Source organism: Monodelphis domestica, chromosome 8 (genome assembly GCF_027887165.1).
Source record: "Monodelphis domestica isolate mMonDom1 chromosome 8, mMonDom1.pri, whole genome shotgun sequence".
Lineage (NCBI taxonomy): Eukaryota > Metazoa > Chordata > Mammalia > Didelphimorphia > Didelphidae > Monodelphis > Monodelphis domestica.
In genome coordinates this window covers 116,765,474-116,785,782 of record NC_077234.1, presented here as the reverse complement: position 1 = coordinate 116,785,782, position 20,309 = coordinate 116,765,474, and positions in this window count along the sequence as shown.

The window sequence follows — 20,309 nt, the reverse complement described above, 5'->3', positions numbered from 1 at the left end:
ATTTCTAGCCTGCAGATACATTGAAATAGAAACTTAATAACTTGAGGAAAAAAATAGAACAGTTCATCAGAATACAAGTAAAACTGATGTATAATTGAGTTGTGTCCCACAGGGAGCTATTCACTTCAAAATTAGCACTTGAACAGATGAAATACTTACTATGTAATTATTATGGTGATGTTTACGACACTATATTTAAGGTTGTGACAGCACTAGGTTGACACATCCATATATTTTTTAATATCTGGAAAAGTTAATGAAATGTATCTTTGGGAAAGTTTCCCAACCCTATTGGAGCTGAAACAAGCACCCATCCCACTTCATTCTTTACATCATGGATCAACATTAGAACGATATGGAAAGATAACCTACAATTTTTGCTATACCACTATTTGTGGCTGAGTCCATCATCTAGGGTTGGAGCTAGAGACCCCTGTCCTAAAATACTAGTCATTTTCTAAGCCCTTCCTGCAGTCTTGAGGCCACTTAGAGCTCCATCATAAGATACTGCAGATCTGAGACACAAGTAGGGATAAAAATTTTGAACCCTCAAGGCAAAATGGCTTTAAAAGTCCCCTTAATCTTTGGTAATTACCAAAACTAAAACACTGATAATTTTGCTCCTACTCAGATGCTACTAAATGGCATAGAGTGAGCTAGACACAGTATTTAGAGTTAGGAATACATGAATTCAAATGATGCCTTGGATATTTAATAGTTCTTTGACCTTGGGAGAGTCAATTAACCTCTCTTCCTTAGTGTTGTCTTCTGTAAAATGGGGAAAATAATAGTATCTCCTTTCCAGACTGTGAGAATGTAATGAGATTATTATAAAGCATTTTGCAATTTTTAAATGACCATAAAAATGCTAGTGATGATGATGATGATGATAAAAAAGAACAGAATGTTTTTGTACTTCTTCCATATAGACTTAAACCAAATTAAAATTTTTTTCTCAATAAGTTAAATATATGATCTTCAGCAAGTTGACATCTTCTGAATCCTATCAGATTTTGCTGAAGTGGGTACTTTGTGTTAATCAATGTTTTAAGGAGTCTTAGAATCTGAGACAACAAACTCTATACATACATACATACATACATACATATATGCATATATATATATGTCATATATATAAATTTAGCAAAACTAAATTCTTCCTTATCTCCCAAATCAAAAGTTCTGAGTTTTTTTCCTTTGGACATTATTAAATTGTTGAAATTTCTCACCTTCCCTAGTAAAAGATGCCTTCCATCCTCTTTATCTCCTTAAAGGTGGTGTTCCACATCATTTATCCTGCCTGATTGCCTTCCCAGGATAAGATCTCCATTACCTGACTCCCATGTGCCTTCCTTAGGATACAAGGACATCTCTGGTGTTGGGCAAGACTGCTCATCAACCTCCTTGTTTCTATAACCTCTTGACATACAACAAGACCCTTTCTACCTCCCTTTGCCAGGACATGGAAAATACCTTTGTCTTTTGACTAGGGTCTCATAGGTCTTCCTGCTAAAAGGCTGATCTCCTGAGGACTTAAAAGATAAAACACTCACCATCTTGCTGTTTGGTGCACCTTGAGGTAGAATCCTGAAGAGTAGAATTCATCTTTCAATGAATGTCTCTCCAACTATTGATATTCCACTTAGAATTATTACTCATTAGTCCGACATACTTATGATCTTCATTTCCACATAATTTTGAACCCAAGGCTACCAATGTGCAAATTCAATGATGACTTACTTCTTTCTACCACCTATTTCAATCTCCTTCTCCACATCCAATTCTAATGCAACATTCCAGACTTGCTCACCTCTCTTATAGTGCCCTCTGGGTTACCTGAATCATAACTGACAAACTCTCTTTCAGTTTAAACCACAGGCTTTCTCCTTATCTATCCATCTATTTGCACTCACTAAGGACCGAGACCTAGATCAAGGCTAAGGACATTGCTTCCTTTTACCACTCTTTACAGGATTAGTTATATTTTAACTCTTACCCCACTTTTTCCTATCCCAGTTATGGTGGAGTCAGAATATTTCTTGCTCTCTCGTGCTACTTCTGAACTCTCTATCTAACTACCACTCCAGGAACTTCCCTTTTTGAGGTACACACTATTAATTTATTGTTGAATCAAGATCATGATTTTTAAAATGGTAATTTATTTTTTGGTTGATTGAATTAAAATTCCCAGATATTTCCCTCCCTCCATGCACTAGAGAAGGCATTACTTGACAAAAAAAAATACGTATATCAACCAAATCTTTCATATTTCACTCATCCATTTTTTTTCTTGAGGTGGAAATTCACACATTATTCTTCAAACATTTATTCTGTAGCTGTGCATAATGTTCTCTTGTTTCTTTTTGTTTCACTTCTCTTAATTTGATGTCTTTCCATATTTTAAAAATTAACCTGCTCATCATTTCTTATGGAACAATAGTATTCCATCACAATCATATGCTATAATTTGTTCAGCCATTCCTCAATTGATGGACATCCCCTCAATTTTTAATTCTTTTTTACCACAAAAAGAGCTGTTTAAAATATTTTTGGACATAAAGGCCATGGTTTTTCTAATAAATTCAATGAGTGCTACATAATTTGAAAGTTCCCTCTCCTCCTTAAAATGATCTTTCATACCTGTTAACAAATAGAAATACATAAATCCATTTAAAATAACTGAAATGGTCTCAATGAAAGCAGTGATTAAGATTATGATTTGGGTAAAATGTGGGATCTATGATAAACCCAGCAGGTTCTATTTTTGTCCCTCAGGCACCACCTAATTAGTAGGAGACAGTATGGGTTTCTCATTATAACCTCATAGTGGACCTAACACTTCATATTCTTACATTATTTCTGGTATTCTATGAAGGTCTAAAGTTGATAACATCAACTGAAAATGGATAATACAATGTACAAAAGTCAATATCATTTTAATTTTTAATAATTCCAGAGGTACAAATACTATAGACTTACAAAATAATTGGAAAGTTTATTTAAATTTCTTTTCCACTTAGTGAATTTTAAATAAAACTTTTTAAATTTAATAGACACTGTGTCATTGTGTTCATAAGAATTATGCTGGCTTATTTTTTCAAACAAGTGAGAAATATTTATCTCCCTCAGACTTTTCATGACAAGGTCATGTAAAATTAACAGGTATATATCAAAACCTCATTTGGTGGATCATGTTAAGGCTAGAATTTCATGTATAATCCTTTCAATCACTGAGAAAAAGGTAATAGTTTTTACAAAGTTTGAAATAAATTCATGTGACAAAAATAGTTATGGTGAATTTTAATAAGAAATATAGCTATATTTTAAAATATAAATAATTAAGCTATTCCATTTTATAAGTTTTTAACTTATATATTGATGAAGTTATTAAAGCTCAAAACTGCACTGAGACTTTTGGGACATGCTATATACAGCTGAAAATTTGAACCATCAGTTAAGGTAGGTTGTGTTAAAAAATTAAGGGAAGCAAGCATTTTGAATTGAAATCTTCATTTAGTATAGAGTAAAAAATGGTAGCCTGAAGGGAAAGAGGATGAAGAAATAAACACTTTAAGAATTTTATAAATATACCAGTGAAATATGTTATGCAATGACCCTACAATAATAATTAACCATAGTAACATGGTGTTTGACAAACCCAAATATCAACCTTTTGGAATAAGAACTCACTATTTGACAAAACTGCTGGAAAAATTGGAAAAACAGTATATGGCAGAAATTAGGCATAGAACAACACCTCACACCAGATACTAAGGTAAAGTCAAAATGGACACATGATTTAGAAATAAAAGGTGATACCATAAACAAATAGTTTAACTGTTAGATCTTTGCATAAGGGAAGAATTTAAGTCAAAATAAGACATAGATAACAATATGAGATGTAATATCAATGATTTTGACTATATTAAATCCAAAAGTTCTTACACACACAAAATTCATCTTAGTCTCCTGGTATATTTTAGTAAGAATTCTCTTGAGTGTGTGACTCATTTTCTCTACTTTCTCTGATGACTGGGCATGCCAAGTAGAGTCCTGGTGGCATTTAATCCCATGGCTTAAATACCACCTGTACTCTACTTGGATTACTTGTAAGGTAACCCTTTGGCCCATTGTCCCTCTGGAGTAAAATGTAGGAGGTCAAATCAAGATAATCAAGATAAAAAGCTAGACAACAGGGGAAAATAAGAACTGAGTTAACTTTATAAAAAATACAAAGCATTCCTCAATTAACAAATGGTTAAAGAATAAGAACAGCTGACTCTCAAATGAAGAAATTAAAACATTTTAGACATATGAAAAAATTCTCCAAGACACTATTAATTAGAGAAATGCAAATTAAAACAACTCTGAAGAGACACCCCATACCCACCAAACTGGCTAACATGACAAAAAACAAAAATGATAAATGTTGGAGGAGATGTGGAAAAATCGGGACACTAATACACTGTTGGTAGAGCTATGAACTGTTCCAACCATTCTGGAGAACAATTTGTAACCATGTAATAACAACAATATTTGATAATCAATTGTGAATGACTTAACTATTACCAACAAAGCAAGGATTCAGGATAACTACAAGGACTCATGATGAAAAAGGCTACCCATCACTAGAGAAGGATTAGATTAAGTCCAAATGCAGATCGAAACATGCCATTATTTCTTTCCTACATGAATTTTTCTCTGGTATGAGCAATATGTGTCTTGTTCTACAACATGCTGAAAATGGAAATTTGTATTATGTGATGATATATATATATATATAGAACCTAAAAAATAAAGGAAAAAATCCTTAAGACTTTATCTCTATTATCTATCTTTTTTCTTATTTTTCTGTAATTCCATCTTGTGTTTTCTTTTTAATGTGTGTGTGAATTAATCAAGGATTTCCCAGTTATATATCAGTGAAAGCATTTATATATATATATATATATGTATATATATATATATGCTATGCAAGCCATTGCATATACACTCTCCATAATATATCCATAGATATAGATATATACACACATACCTGTGTGCATGCATGTGTGTGTATAAATGGCACGAGTGTGTTCAGTTACCATTTTATGAAAACAAAGTTTCATGAAATGAATTATTCAGAAAAGTTTTAGTTCATTAGTTGTTTTTTTTTTTTGGGGGTAACTCCACTGCTTTTCAATACACACTGACAAGTTTACTGAATGGAATCAAATTGGAAAAGGTATTAAAGGACTATTACTTCTTGGTAGTAGTCACTTCAGCCAGAAAATGTGTATTCCCTTTGCAAAGTTGAGAATTATGGCAGCCAAGAGCAATACAAGTTTAGAATTTTGAAAAAAATTGCAAAATCTTACAGAGGAGGAGGAAGATTATGAATATCATCATCACAAAAAAAAATTTAAGAAGCAGTAAGGGGAAAAATTAGCTTATTGAAATCTTGGAATGAAACCCAGCTAAGCCATAGCACGCAAAGAATATTTAAAAATTAAATTAAAAGAATAAAAAATTGGGGAAATGGAAAGATTTCTAAAAAATAAACCCTTTATTTTGTCAATGACATGGAACCATCACTTGGATACAGTCCTACATGTCCTACATGAGAAAGTCGAAGTGGCATTAAAGAAAACTTAAACAGGAAGAAAGTATCTGTATCTATATCTCTAGACTATACTAAAAGCAACACAAATTTGAGGGAATTGAAGAATTGCTTCTTAAGATATTAAAGAGAGAAACATAGCAAATAATTTGAAAGATCAAGACCATTGTTACCACTATAAAAAGTAATGAAGATCATGGGGAATGGACTAAGCATTTATTATGCAACTACTATGTGCCAACACTGTGCTAAGTACATTATTAAATATATCAATAACTACCACTATATATGCTTACTTTTTTGTCCTATAAAATACCTGAGATTGATTAATTTCATACAAATCAACTTCATTGAAAGTATCAGAAAAACATACATGAGTCTTAACAATGGATATTCCATAGAGGGCTGTAGCTTTGCAATCAGACCATTCTCAGATAACATAAGATCCCATTATACTTTTTATATTTGTTTGATTTGGAAACATAGAATGCCACTTGAAAAGCTTCCTTCCAATATTTCTTTCATGCATGGATGCTTGAAGATAACAGAAGATTCCTTTATATAAGATAAAAGACTAGAGATATATTTGTTCTTTTATCCTTGATTATAAATAGTAAGTGAATCACACAATAATGATGTATGTTTTCTGTATTTGCTACTCTCCTGGAATATAGCTAGTATACAGAAAAATATATGTGTATGTGTACATATATGTTTATTTATATATAAATTTAATATATTCAAGTGATAGGAAGTCAATGGGGACGTGGTCATCCCTTCAGTCCCTGAAGATTAATTTGACAGCTAAATGGAAGATGAACTTTGTCAAGGGGATGAAAGAGGAGGCTATTAAAATATTACACACATGGATGATGAAGGCTGGTACCAGGGTAGTAGCAGGGTCAGAGGAGAGATGGAACCAAGTATGATGAAGGAACAAGGGTCAGGAAATGGTAATTGATTCAGTATAGAAAGTGAGAGTAAGGAGTAAAGAATGACACCCAGGTTGTAAGCTTGGTGAGTGGTAAGATGGTGATACCCTTGACGTTCCCAGAGATGTTAAGAAGAGGGTCACTGTAAGTAGAGAAAGGACACTGAAGATCTGAGTCCTGACCTACTACTAAACTATTTCCATTTGGATGTATGAATTTAAACAGAGGTTAAAAGTAGAAGTGATTCTGATATTTGAATGTGTTAGATTAGATGGCATCAAAGATTTATTCTAACTGGACTCTAATATTATTCTGTAAATGATTTTAGAATTTATTTATATTTGTAAATGTATTACAATTAATAAATAGTGGGGAATATTTTTATATTTACAAATTGTACTGTTTTCCTCTTTGAATGAACAAAATACATTGCATAATAATAATAAAGGAAGCTTCTATAAAGATCTTTCATCATATATTTTTGACAAAAAGGCCGCATATGTTCTCATCATTAGAAAAAGTAGTATTGTCAAAGACTTAATTAAAAAGTTTAGACTAGAGCTAGGTATCTACTGAATTTACCTGTTGAGAAAGAAAATGATAACTTATGAATGCAAAAAGGTCCAAAGGTATGAACTGACGGTGTTTTGGCAAAACTCTCCTATATGTTCAGCTATTTTTGGCCATTATTGATTTATTACAACAATAAATACCTAAAACAATTATTCTGACCCTGCTGAGAATATTAAGAATCCTGTCAAATGTAAGTGCTGAGCCACTAGTGAGATCTCTGTTGGAGAAATAAAGTGAATTTCCTTAAATGAGGCAAGACACTGCTGTGAATTTCTTTTCTGTCAACATGGCAAAATGTGTTAAGTAAAATTTAGTGAATAAAGCACAAAAAATAGCAGGTGGTTGAAAAATATCAGAAATTCAGAAAATGAATTGTGCTTAATACAAGTAACAAGTTAAGATAATTAAAGTACATTTTGTTAATATTTGTAACCTTTCAAATTTGTGGTTCTTAGCACATATGGCTTGCCTTTTCTATAACTGCAAAGTTAAGAAATTAAAGGAGAAAACCCTAAAAAAGCAGACTAAATTAAAACAGATTTACTATAATGATTATAACTTATGTGTATTTACTACTAATAGCTCACATCTTTGTAGTTCTTTGATGCTTAAAAAAGTGCTTCTCTTATACGATTTTTTCAAGTTGAGCAGTGCAAGCACTACTATTCTGATTACATGTATTCAGAAATTGAGATTCAGAGAAGGTAAATGATTTGTCCTTGGTCACACAGGGAATTATTGTTGTTAGTGGCGCAAAGACAGGTCCTCTGATGTGTGTATGATATATAAATGTGTGTGCATAAATACATTATTGCCCTCTGTCCCTGTGTGTTCTTATAGACACACAAAAGATTAACTTGAAACTGAGCCAGACTCTCTCTCTGTCTCTGTCTCTCTCTTGGTCTCTGTCTCTCCCTTTTTCTTTCTCTCAATTTCTAGGAAATAAATGAGTAGGGTTTTCTTTCTATGACATTCATAATATTCTCTACCTCATTAATTTCTAGTCATTTTGGAATGATGGTTAAAAATAATCATTTGCTAATTGAAAAATTATAACTTAGTCTTAACTCAGAGAATAACTTGACTAACATAAAAGCACCTTGCTGTGGGAAGTTAGAATTTCCTGACTCCTAAATCTCCCATAAACAACAGCTGTACTGATGATCAAGAGTGCCAAGATTTTAAAATATCCTCCTGCATTTTATCTTTCTGCCCAAGTCCAGAAAATGTGTTTCCAAAACTGCTATCCATATTATAAGTTAATCAGTTCAATTTACACCTTCCCCAGGGCCATAGACAGGAATGGAGCCCAAGGAATGTTTGTGAGCCATATAAATGTGTAAATAATTTGTGAGTATTTCCAGCTGGATATCAAGTACCTCTAAATCGGGTACCATGTTCAAATGCCCTGTAGTGATTATTTATTAGAGTACTGGCTTCCCTGGAGTGGACTTAGGGGAGGAACAAGTAGGGTTATCTCAAAGCTTCCTAGAGATACTAATATTCAGAAGTTTTGTCACTGCATTTAAAAAGCTTTCTTGAAGACTTTTTTTATATCAAGTCAAATCTGTACCTATTATCCTCTTTCTATGCATTCAATGAGTCCTCCCTTGTGACAATCATGTCATTTTACAAATTGTATCATAACTAAATATTATAAAGACATAGATAGAAGCTAAATAAAATGATTGCATATCACTAAGTACCACAATGTGGAAATTATATGCTTTTTAATGTCTAATAGGGTAGTAGTAGTAGTAGTAGTAGTAGTAGTAGTAGTAGTAGTAGTAGTAGTAGTAGTAGTAATAGTAATAGTAGTAGTAGTAGTAGAAACTCATGGTCTGGGCAAAGTCTGATGTTTTAATGGAAAAATGTTACCATCTTCTGTACTACGGTTCAGCCACATTGGCTTTATCTCTATGCCCTAGAACTGGTCATACCCATGCATTGAATACATCTCTCCTCAGAATCCTTAACTCCTTCCAGACATCTCAAGCAAAAACTCCAATATAAAGTATTCCCCAGTCTCTACAACTACTAGTCTCCTTCCTTCCTTTGTCTCCACCAACACAATATTAGATCTTTGAGTACAGACACCGTTCCACTTTAGTTTTTGTTCTCCCAGCAACTAGAATAACAGTACCCCCATTATCTAGACCCTTAAGGAATACTTGTTTATTGGTTTTTAGAGGTAGTTTCTTTTCCTTTTGTTATTCCTCTTTCTTCTAATGAACAGTCCTGTGGAATCACTTAATCATGAAGTTTCAGGATTTGTAGAGGCTCTCAGGGGTCATTTAGTTCAACTTGCAATAGTCTCTTTATGAATACTTTTGAGAATGTTGCTAGGAATCAAAGTCAAGCCCACTGCCCTATAATGTAGTTTTCAAACTTTATTTTCTTTTCTTCTTAAAAAGTCAAGGACATATTTGCCCTTCTCCATTCTTTCAATATCTCTTCTGTTCTTTATGATGTTACAAAGCTCACTGAAATAGACTCCAGGATAAACTCTGCCAATTCTTTAAGTATGTTAGGCTGTAGTTCATTTGGGTTATATGATTTGGAATCTTCAAGGGCAACTAGGTGCCCTCTAATATCTCCCTAGTTATTTTGGGTATTAACTCACTATTATCAATTTTTTATGCTGTCCTTTCTAGGGTAAAGATCATTTTCCTTGGCAGACAAAGCAGAAGCAAAATAAAAATTGAACAGTTCTGTCTTTTCTCCATCATCTGTTATCTTCCCATTTACTGTGAAGAGTGGTACTCTAATTCCACCCCCTTATCTTCTTACTAATATAGAAAATACCAAATAAAGTCAAATGAAAAATCATTTTCTGTGATCATTTACATTTTAGATGGATTCAACTCATTTAGAGCTATAGCACTGCTGGTACTCTTCTGAGAGGACCCTACAAAGTTTTTTTTTTAATCTTAATCTTTTATTGATCTTTGTTTCCATCATCTGATAATGTCTTTCAAAAATACAAATATATACATTATTGACACAATACATTGTTTTTTCATTAGAGGCATTATCCTTCAAGTCTTTGTAATTTCACTTAAAATCAATTTTGTTATATTTTATAGCATTTAAATTTTATCTAATATGCCTCTACCTTACCCCCACCCCCATCATCTAGAAAGCCACTTTAGGTAGCAAAGAATTATTGTGTTTTTTTTTAAGAGAAAGAAAGAAAAAGAGATAAATCAAGAAAACCAACCAATACATAAAAATGTTAAAATATTTGAAATGTTCTACTTCTAAAGGTGGTTCTCTATAAAGTAGTTGGGGATGATATCTTTTATTTCTTTATTGGATTCACATTTGTCTTTTATTAACCCAACAATATTTTTTCTTCTCAATTTTTAAAAAAATTAACACAACTTTCTTCCTTTAAAAAAAAGAACCTTACCTTCTCTCTTAGAATTGATAAGAAAAAAATAAAAAATAATAAAAAAAGAATTGATAATAAGTATGATTTCTAAGGTAGAAGAGCAGTGAGGATTACGCAATTGGGGTTAAGTGACTCACTTAAGGTCACATAGCTAGGAAGTTTCTGAGGCCAGATTTGAATTTAGGACTTCTTATTTCCAGGTCTGGTTCTCTATCTGTTGAGCCACCTAGACACTCCTAAAATTAAATATATTTTTCAAAGAACAACAATCCATTTTCTTTCCTTTCAACATGTCTTCATTGAAACAACTTAATAAAAATATTTGTAACATATATTCATAGTTAAGCAAACAAAAATCTTCACTGTCAATTAAAAATAATTTCATTCTGCTCTTTAAATTAATTACTTCTTTTCTAGGATTTGTGATTTTTCCTGGAATTTTGTCTGTTCCCTGAGTTCAGCAGAGTTCCTATCATCTTGCAAAGTTGTTTTTCTAATGTTTGTTATGATATAACTTGTCCTAATTCTACTCACTTCATTGTGCATCAGTTCATACAAGTCCTCTCATTTCCCTGAGATAGTTACCTTTCATTTTCTTTAGCATTTTTATTATTTTTTCCAGATTACACCTAAATACAATTTTAAATAAGTTTTCTGACATTTGTGTGACCCATGTTCTCACCCTCTCTCTCCCCTCTCCACCTTTCCTTCTCCAAGACAGGTAATATGATATAGATTGTACATTATCATATAATACATAAATTACATGTTCAACGTGTGAAAAAAAATCTTACTTACACTAGAGAAAAAATTCATGGAGAAAATAAAATGAAGAATGATATGCTTCAATCTGTATGTATCAGACTTGTCAGTTCCTTCTATAACAGTGGATAGCTTTTTTCAACATGAATCTCTTGAAGTTGTCCTGGATATGCAATGCTGATAATAGTTAATTCATTTATGGTAGATCATATTACATTGTTGATGTTACTGTGTTCAATGTCCTCCTGGTCCTGTACATTTCATTTTGCATTAGTTCATGTAAGTCTTTCTAGGTTACTTTTCATTTCTTATATCATGATAATATTCCATTACTTTTTATACAGTGTATTCCAAAAAATTCATTGATATTTAAAGGAATTAAAATTTAAAACTTCATTGAGTTTTTGTGGATCGTTCATCCATATCCTGTAATATTAGCCACTACCCAAATAATGAGTCCTACAACTTGATTTATTGTGTTTTTTCAAAGAAAAAGTTCATTGTTATCTTTTGTTTTTATTGCATAGCCAAAATTTCTCACCATCTCCCTTCTCATTTTGCTCCCAGTTTAAAGAGGAGAAAAAAGAGAAAAAGAAAGAGGAAGAAGAAAAAAAGTCATCTAAACCAATAAATACATAAAAAATGTCTAGAACTATGTACAATGTTCCACAGTCATTGACCTCCTGCATCTGTGAAGGAATTAAATTGAGAGGAAAGTAACATCTGCTTTTTGATTGTTTTATGGTTGGTATTTCTATTTGTTATTTTAGTTGCTTAGTATATTGTTTTCTTGGTCCTAATTACTTCACTTTGTATTGGTTCATGTAAGTCTTTCAATATTTATGTTTTTGTGGTTTCTTATCACACATATTAATGCATTAGAATTTATTTGCCATTTTTCAATGATTAAGCATTTATTTTGTTATCATTACTTTGCTACTACAAAAAGGTACTATTATAATTATTTTGGTGTATATAGAGGGCTTCCTTTTCATATCCCAGTGATCTCCTTAGGATATATGCCTAGTAGTAGAATGTCTGAGTCAAGGGCACAATTCCTTCTTGGAAATTTTCCAACTTCCTTGTACTGACTTCACTAACAGAATTTTAGTTCGTGAAGTCTATTGTAGAAGACTGAAGAAATTTACCTAAACCTATTTATTAATGTAGAATAAATTACTAACTTGACACGAGTAGGGAAGCATAAAAGTAGGTTTGTTTAGCTTGCAAGATTGCAATTGTCTACTGCAAATCAAGAAAATGTGCTGGCATTTTAGTGTGGTAAGCTACAGGTCTACCTATTTTCTCCTTTTCTTTCTCAAGATGGTGGCCTCAAAATGGTGGCTAATATACCAAATATGGAAATTATCAGGTGTGTGGGAATAAATTGCTTTGTCCAGAGAGAGGAGAGAAGGAAGGAAAGAAGATAATTTGGATCTTAGAATTTCAGAAAATGTTTGTTGAAAATTATTATGTGAAATTGGGAAAATAAAATATTTTAAAAATATATCCATCTTTTGTACTGATTATCTTTTTAAAGTTCTTTTCTAAAAATGAGTTTTTTTCCTTTTTAGTAGGTTAACATTCATTTCAACATCAATTATGAAAATTAATAGTAATACAAAAAATATTCATTTCTCAACTAAAGACAATTGAAAGGCTGGCCTTTTGTTCTGAAATACCTGGTGAGATCTTTCCTCTGAAAATTTTAGGGTTTTCTCTTTCCTTGGTGTCTCAGAGAAGAAATTATTGGCTCAAGAATACAAGTCATTACTTACATCAATGTTTTATGGCAATTTAAAAAGTTATCCTACATAAAGGCTTAAATCTCTTCTGATCTTTCATTATATTGTCTATTTCTTAACATTAGTCTATTAATACTATGATTAGTAGACGGGACAAGTTAAGACTTTTTGGAGAGTGTTATCAACTTACAGAACTATCCACGTATTCCATAATAACTGGTAAATCTTATAATTAAGTTACTTAATTATCCAAATAGTTAATAACATAAATTGTATAAGAAATGGTTGTTACTTTCTACCTTATTCAAATCTTCTATAAACTCTGTTCCTTTCAAGTTATTCTTTTAACAATTTGCAGAGGAATTATTATCCTCATATTTGACAAAGAAATAAGTGGTTATTTGTTAATGGGGGTCATCTTATGTCCTCTGTATGGAGGGATAAATTTTCAAACATGTTTATGGGCAAATGCATCAAAAAAGCAAAATTTGGGTAACTTTTTATACTATAACACAAATTAAACTATCCAGAAGCCAATTTCCTAATTAATATGTTCTATATATATCTCACATTCAAATTCATAGAAGCTTCTCTTTTTCTCACATACTTTTCTGAATAAGCTGATAAGGTTGCATATTCTGACAGAACCTTTTATGAATACTCGAATTATTTTTCCTTTGCTCTAATTCTAGCTTCTAAAATTGAGTGATCAGTTTCTCCCTAGATTTCCAAACTCTTTGTTGATGAGAATAAACTTTAGAACACAATTCGCCTTTTTTTACTTCTTCTACCATTTGAAGACTGAGATTATAATTAAAGCACATCAGGAAATTATTAGATTTGGCAGAAAGGTTCTGGCAGATGCAGGAATTATTGAAGTCCTCCCTCACTATTTTGTTATGCCTCTGTGTCCTGTTGATGCTGCTTCCCAAAGCCTTCTTTCATTTTCTCTTTCTGTCTAGGTTTTCTGTACGATTCTTTGTTGACAACACCCCTTCTATCTCAGCATCCACTGATCTTCACACCATGGGCCATTCTTCTTTTCATTTTTAATTCTGTTTGACTAATGCTTTCTGTACCATTGTCTGGCTTCATGGAATCTGCTTCTTTTCCCTATGCCTTACGTAAATAGGAATGAAATGTAGAAAAGCTAGTGAGTGAGGCCCCTGCTTATTTTTTGACTACCCACTTCTCCATTGAATGGTCGTTTGGGGTTATTCGCTTTTAACATTTCAGATTCTGTTGATTTCCTGCATCATGCAACACGTGCTCTTTACGTCGATAAAAGGGTGTTTATTTAAAAGTGGGGCATAGTTAGTTATGTATTCAGGAATCATTCACAACCTAGAATGTCCTTGCTAGTGTAAGCTACTTAACTGTTTCCCTAATCTTAGTAACAGAATGTAATAATATTTTGAAATGAAAGGAAGCTTATAGTTTTATCCTTTGCTTCACAGTTGAGGAAACTGAGGACTAGTGAAGGTCAATTATGTCCAAGGTCAAACAAGCAGCTGATGTCAGAGAGGGAAACATAACCTGGGTGTCCTAACTTCCAAAAATAATGCATTTTCACTATAGAAGGCTTTCCCCCCCCCCCGCTTCATTTACATTTCCAAATGTCAAGTGCTTGTGATTTCTCAATTAGCACCATCTCTGATGATACAGACTGCATTGCCTCCAAACCTTAGCACACGTTCTTAAAGAGTTTCTGGACTTAAAAAATTCTCCATCCGGGGCAACTCAGTCAACAGAGAGTCAGAGAGGTCCTGTGTTCAAATGTGACCCCAAATACTTCGTAGCTGTGTGATTCTGGGCAAGTCACTTAATCCCAATGACCAAGACCTTACTGCTCTTCGAACAAATACCCAGTATCCTTTCTAAGACAGAAAGTAAGAGTTTTAAAAAAATCCACCTCTTTAGGATTCACTTGGGGGGAGGGGGTAGCTTTTCCAGACATAGCCTTATTGGACCTCAAATGGATGGTGTAGAACTTGCCAGTAGAATCATATTGAAAACTTTCCAATTTGTTAAGATCTTTGAATAACTTGTACTCTGCTGGGAAAGTGTCTGAGATATAATGATCCTATTTCCTAGCCTCCACCACTCTTTTGCCTTGGAACCAATACACAGTATTGATTCCAAGATGGAAGGTAAGGTTTAAAGAAACAAAACATAGCATAGAGGAGTCTCATGAGATAAAAAATAATGGGTGAGTTGTGGTCTTTATCTACAGATGTATATGTATATATGTGTGTAAATGTAAATGTATATATGCATGCCTGTTCATATATGCACACAAATATACACATTATAAATATATGTCTTTCAAAAGACTACTTACTTTATTGAAGTCATAGGCCCATTAGAGTATTCAAATTTAATTATAACCTTCAAAAACTTAGAATGCATTAGAAAGCAGGACTTAAGTGGAGCATCAATACATTATAGGCTTCTATGTGTCATTGAGAAATTCCAGACATGTCTCCGGGACTTTCAGTTAAGAACAAATTGACTGGTCTGCAATGGTGGAAGACTTATCCACAGGTGCAATTCCCCACATTAATGAATTCACAAGTGTCCACAAACATACACATATTTAACTACATGTGTGATATATGTGTGTATAACTGTGTGTGTTTTTATTTATATGTGTATTTATATATATATACATATGCACGTTAGTATAGATAATTTGTTTTGAATTCATTCATTGAATTGAATTGAAAAAAATTGAATTTGAATGAATAGAAAAAGCTTTTCTCTTTCAAAGGATATATAGAGAAATGATAGATAAATAGAGCTGCCTACACATAAATATGTAAATCTATCTAGCTCAATAAATGTTTGTCCTTCATCTTTGAAGAAGACCAATGCTCTCCTGGACTGATGCCTCATTTTCTCTGAAGTTTATGCTTTTAGAAAATTGACTAGGTCTCTGAGAGTTTAAGTGGATTGCTCAAGGTCATATGTCTGTATATCATCAGAGGCCAAACTGGACCGAGACCTTCTACATCCCTAATAAAACCAAGTCTCTGCCCTCTATGCCATGCTGCTTTTTGTATCTGTTTCATAACATTGTGTGAGATATAGGCACTGGTGTTTGTAGCTCCTAAATCCAACTGCCTTAGGATGTGGATTGAAATGACAAAATAAAATGTAGCCAGGCTCTACCTACTCCTGTTTATAGTTGAAATAAAAAGGGTGCTATAGGAATAGTAAGTCCTTATTACTTTGGAATCTACTTACCTGAAAGCCTTCCTCTCTCATTCCATCTGTTTTCAAACACAATTTAAGCTTGTCTATTTATCAAGTTAGTACCATTAAAGAATTTGTAATTTTTTGTCCGTAGTCTTCACCTTCTTTTTCTTAAATTAGAGAATTGTGTAAAGCCCCAGCTAAGATGTGCCTATAAAGTTTGGCATTTGCCTAATGATATTTTTGGTAGAAGAAGGAATACTTTCTTTGATGAAAGACAATCACAGGTTTGATCTTTTGTAAAGGGATAAGCACCTGCAGGTTCTTTTCATGAAACAATTAGAAATTTTGAAATGTTAAGTGTTTCTTTAATCAGAATCACTGAAAGAGGAGCTTGGTTAAAATGGAAAAGAAGGAGCTAGTGAAACTCAGAGGACAGTGACTCTCCAGCCTTAGGCAGAGAGTGGTCCATTTAATGTCTCTCCATCTAGACCTTCTTTGCTCTAACACTCATACACTCACCAAATAACTTCCTGTTCAATATATATACATTTATATACGTATATATATATATAAATTATGCTTTATATACAAGGCAATTCCTCTGTGTTGGACTGAAAAAAAATGGAAAAATAATTTTGACTTCAAAGAGAATATATTTTGTTATCAAGGTAGGGAATAGGGATGGGTAATGGGTGATGCCATACATAATCAGGTAAATATGTTACATGAGGCTCAATGAAAGATATAAAGTGATCTAGAAAAATTTAAGGGAGGAGACAATGATTTCATCTGGGGATATTTGGGAAGGTTTCATTGAGGAGGTAGTCTCTTGAACAAATAGGAGATCTATAATACATGAGTAATACATCACAGACAACATGACAGGAATATATTTAGAAAGAAGAAAATTTTATAAAATAATAAAGAAAATAGATGGAGTTGTTGATGAATAGTGGAAAAGGAAAGTGAAAGACATGGACTAGAGATGAGTGGGCTAAAGGGGATAAGGAAAAGAATGTGGAAATAAATAAAAGAAAAAAGATTTGCTCATTATAGGACGTGGAATATCAAGGAGGGAAGTTGTTATGGACTAACCTGGCTATTGTTATTCAGTTTGTGTAATCCCTTCCAAATCTTTTTGACCTTATATAAGATTTTCTTGGCATAGATACAGAAATAGTTCTCCATTTCCTACAGAAATTGGCTCTAGGTTCAACTAATAATAATAGCCAAAATTCAGATAGCTTTTTAGAATTTACAAAGCTTTTTATTGATATTATTTTGTTTGAATGCAACAAATTTGTGAGGTAGGTGGTATTATTAATACCCTTTTGCAGGTGAAAAAACAGGCTAAGTCATTTGTCCAGAGAGACATAACTATTAAGTGTCTGAGGTGGGATTCAGACTCAGGTATTTTTAACATCAAGTCCAGCATGCTGTCTACTCTACTACCTAGTGTCTCCATTAAGAACAATTGTTTGAATGAGCTTTTGTGATTATTACTCAGAGGTAGAGTGTAGGTTTGGAGTGGACTAAGGAAATTCTTAAATTTAAGGGAGTAGAGTGAATTCTCCTGTGATGGAGGCTTTAACTTCCATCTATTTGCCTTCCACACTAGAAAGGATTATCAGACACAGTAATGTAAAAATTTGTGACATTCCATAGATATAACCTCAATCTTGTCTCTATTCATGGCTATTTTCTTGAATAGAAGTGATTTTCAAGTAGGCTTAAATAGAATTGATATTCAAAAGCATTAACAGCATCCAACATAACCCTTCCTCATATTATGAAATTACTTATTGGATCTGTATGGTAATTCTTTTCCTGAATTGCTCAAGATGGCATTCAAAAATTTAATATGCTTAATATTTCTCTAAAACTGGAAGGGTAAAAGGACAAATATTTTAAAAGTCTGTGCAGTTTTACATGAGAACTGGAAAGTCATTGGGAAATAGACTCTTCATTTTTCAAACTATACACTCGATTCTAGTTTTCTCTTCAAAGGCTAATTGGTCTTATTCTATAGAAATAGACCAAAGGACAGGATTTCTATTTTTCAGTTCTTGAAAACACTAGCCTTCCATACCATTAGCTCTTTTTCCCTTTTCAGTATTCGAAAGAACATAACAATCAATTCAATTTTAAGTTGATTTTTAAAGTGTTTTTGACTAAAAAGTTTAGTAACTTGATATGACCTTGCCAAAATTTCAAATTTTAAATCATATTTAATTTAATTTTTAAAATCATATTTTAAAATATAAATTTTAGACTATAATCTTATAGAATATAACCACTTCATTTTGGCTAGTAATTTATGTGTATAGTTAATATATTAACTCTCAAACTACAAGGATATTATTTATTATGCTGTGGTAACCTCAGTGATGGAGTGATCATATTTTTGAGAATTAGAGCTATGTAAGAATTAAAATTAGGACTCAGAATTATAATAAACTTTATACATTTTTAAGGACCCAAATCCTAATTTTAATTCTTATAGCTAATTGTTTTGTTAAAGGCCTTGCAAAGATAGTTTTTGGGGCAGATTCATTCCCAAGACTGAAATCTATTGATGTAAAACAAAACAAAACAAAACAACAGAATTTAGGGATTGATGTTTGGTATTACATTAAAATGTAGAGTTGCAAGAAACTTCAGAGATCAGGTAATATACCCTTCTCATTTCACAGATGATGCATTTGAGGTTTAGATACTTTAGATGACTTGCCCAAGGTCATAAAAATACTAAGTAGCAGACATCAGATTTTACTTGTCAGCTAAAAAATATGAGCAAGCCTCTGTGCATATCTAACTTAATCATAGAAATTGACTTTGACACTGGAGAGAATTTGGTTTTATGTGAATTTGCTTCCCCAAATTTAGCTACTTCTTATAGCAGCTGCTATTTCTAGAACGATAGGGATTGTTTACAGTAATGCATCCCTCCTCACTTTAGATTTTCATGCTGTCTTCAATTATCATAGGAGAAACACTGAACTCAGAGGCCTGAAATTCCATTTTAGAAGTAAGTCCTATAGGTTATTTATAAGTTTGACATTAGTTATATACCTTTATTGCTTGTGTGACATTTTTAATGTTCCCTTTTGCTAACCAGTCTTGAAAATCTTACTCCAACAAAGTTCAGCTAGATAATAGGTCCCTTAGCAAGCAAAAATAAAGTGATACAGATATTAAAAACATTCTGTGCCCTTTGAAAATATTATGAGAGCTACTAAACAGATGGGCTGAAAGTTTAATTACCTAGAAAGAAGAGTGGAATAGTCATCCCTGTTCTCCCAACAACTGGAAATGCAGTAACAAAAATATACATCAGGAAAGAACTGCAAGGGTATATAATATATTAAATACATTGAAGAAACCAAAGCCATTTCATTTATGCCATCCAGATATAAGAATCACATGGATAATATGTAAGTTACACTTTACTCCCTATGACACCTTCTTTGATCCAGGGACTCTTGGCTGTTCCACAAACAAGACTCTCCATCTTTCAGCTCTGGTCATTTTTTTTCTGGCTGCCATCCATGTCTGGAATGCTGTTGTTCACCATCTCTGGCTATTAGTTTCCCTGCTTTCTTTCAAATCCCAACTAAAACCCTGCTTTCCATAGGAAGCCTTTCCCAACATCTCTTAATTCTACTATCGTTCTTCTTTTAATTATTTCCAATGTACCCTGTACATGGTTTGTTTGTACATATTTACTGGTCTTTTCCATGAGATTGTGGACTTCTTGAGAGAAGAGACAGTGTTTTCCTTCTTTTTGTGTCTCCTCCACTTAGTGCAGTGGCTGGCACTAATTAGGCATTCAAGACATGCTCATTGACTGACCGACTAGGCTACACAGTATAGGAGGTACGAGTATATGTGTGTATTTGATTTTTTTCCCCAAGTATCATAGCTGGAGCAATTAGTTCTCTGTGCCATTGTGTAGACAGGACCCACAGAAAAACTAATCAAAGTTCAAGTTAATCTTTGGCTTTGTTTCTACTTACAAACATAGCTCAAGAGACCTCCCTGATATATTTACTTTTAATATTCAGCTAGAAGACTCAATTGGCTCAAAGAAAAAGGCTTTAATAAAA